Below are 2,844 nucleotides of genomic sequence, written 5' to 3'. Positions count from 1 at the left end.
CATCAAAAAAAGTATTATATGAAACAATTTCACAAGATTAAACAATTTCATGAAAAAATTTCATAAGATTAAACAATGAAATCGACAGATGAAGGTGGTTTGCACGGTTTACACAAATGAGAGCGGTTTTCATATGATCACTCCCCTATATATATATATATATATATATATATACTGAAACATTTATTTTTTACAAACTTATATTATTTTTAATGTTTATGTTGAACAAATGAACTTACGATGTCTGAAGGAAGAGCTTAAACAAAGAGATGAGCAGATTGGGCAGTAGCAGTGGATAGAACAGCAATATATAACAGCATGTTGTAGCACAAATGAGACGAATGATGGAGCAGGTCGCTAGATTAATCAGTGCTCCAATCAACTTTACATCATCCTTCCCCAACCCCTTCCTGATTCTTGATTTTAGCCAAGTAATATTGCATTTGCGCCATTGATACGTGTAGACAAAATTAGATAACTGTATTTGTAGTTTTATATTATATCTTTAGTACTTGTGTTTGGATAGATTTATATTACTTGTTTGGATATATTTAGTTTATTCTATATAGGAAAGCACGTATTATTAAATTTATTTATTTTCTGAAATAATTGACATTTTCAACGGATTTTCGACAAAGTTTATGGAAAATCACATGAAAAGTCCGTCGAAAATTCCATGGAAATGATTCCGTCGAAAATCCCTTGAAATCTATTGTCCGGTGAAAATATCTCAAAATCTAGTATCTGTCGAAAATCCCTCAAAATAATTCGTCGGAAAGTGTTGTTGAAAATCACTTGGAATCTTCATGGATTTTTCGACGGGTCTATTCTATCGAAAATTCCATTGAATATTTCTCGGAAACCCACTTTTCGACCAAAGTTTCACCGACAACAAATTCCACCAAAAATTCATGGATAAACAATCTTTTTGACGGATTTTCGACAGAAATTTTCGTCTAAAAAATCTCCCCCATTCTATAATGATATCAATATGAATGTTAAACTGGATAAAAAATATATCATCATGAATATCAAGTTAAAGAGAATAAAATAGTAGGGATTTTGTATAATTTATTTTGCTTCAATATTGATTATATTTTGTCGACTTCTCATTAAAAATAGCAGAAATATATATATATATATATATATATATATATATATATATTTAAAAGATGGTTGTCAATAGCTCTTTAATCACACATGTTATATCATCTCAATCTAACAGTTTGGATATGATATTTGGCTCTTTTTTGAGTTCTTTATGGATCTTTTTTATATACGAGTGTCTGTATGCACACGTATACACACACACACATACACGTGAGTAGAGAGAGATCTAGAGGGAGTCATGTTCATACGATAACATTAATCAAATAGAATAATAAGAAAACAATCAAAACACATATGATTTACGCTAAAATCACATGTAAAAATCACATGTAATTCACGCAACTTAATTTAGGTCGCGGGTCATACGCACCCTTATGTCGATGGTTAATATAAATCACATATGATTTTGGTTGTTTTCACGTTATGCTATTTGATTACTAATGTTATTTGAACATATGTACACACATCACAAACACAATTGCTAAGTTGCAAAATCATTTGATTAGTTGATGGTTATGTTATTTTGTTAGATTAAATAGCATTCATATCGTTTACTTTTTGAAGGATTAATTAAATAGTCATAAGATTAACCTCTACCAAATTCAAGATCACTATCCATGTGGTCTTTAGTGGGACCTTTTCTTTTATGAAGCTTAGGTTCAATTTCTGACTCAATAACTAATACTACCCTCCTAACCTTAATTTCAAACAAATACAATAAAATTGACGGATAAGAGTGGTTTGTACAGTTTGGGTGGTTTGCACACACACACACACACACACACACACATATATATATATATATATGCCTCAAAGAAACAAATACATGAAGTACGTGCTTTAAAACACAACAAACACTTGGTTCGAAATGGTAAATTTCTATCGTTTGTACAATGAAACGGTAGTCAGAAATAGAAAAATATAAGTATCGAAATTTCAAATTTTGAGTTATAACAATTAAATTTGTTTAAGACAGAGCTTAGTATTTATAACTTCAACATCTATGTAAAAATTATTAGAAAATACATAGTAAACGACTGATTCATCCCTCAATTCTTTTCTATCCCTTGTCGACCCTTCCGTAAATAACCCTACCCTCGTCCCACCTGGTTCAAACCTAATGGGAATATAATACACATTTTTTTATAAAAAAAGGAAAAAAAAAACAAATCAATAAAACATAAACGAGAAAACCTCCAATACTCTCTTGGATTTTGATTCATAAAAAACAAACCAGTATTCCTCGTTAAACTTGTTTAAAAGGTCAAAATGTACTTATAACAACTTAAAAGCTATAAAATAGAACACCACTACTTGGATTATGACACATTCATTAAGACTTGATAGATAGTAATGAAAATCTCATCTTTCTTGGGTTCGAATTCTAGCGTTACCAAAGCCCTTGTAGTAATGGAGGTTCATTTGTGATGACTTCAGGCTATTCATAGAATCGTGGTTACCTAGGGATTAGTCGGTGGACTAAGGCAATGTTTGGCAGACTAGATGACTAATAAGCTAGCTAGCTGGTAGCTGATGAACAAATCATGTTTGACAAAAACTAGATTATAAACATGTAAAATGATCAAAAAGATGTATTTTGAAAAGTTAATCAATTACAATATTTCATAGCACAATTAAAAGGAATCTCTAAAAATATAATATGTTGATTAATACCAAAAAGATGATGATAAATAAATAATATGATATATTACTTAACAGAATTTAAAATAGATT

The sequence above is a fragment of the Cynara cardunculus genome (genome assembly GCF_001531365.2).
Source record: "Cynara cardunculus var. scolymus isolate 2C chromosome LG 12, CcrdV1, whole genome shotgun sequence".
NCBI classification, from domain to species: domain Eukaryota; kingdom Viridiplantae; phylum Streptophyta; class Magnoliopsida; order Asterales; family Asteraceae; genus Cynara; species Cynara cardunculus.
Note: the sequence above shows the minus strand (reverse complement) of the source record.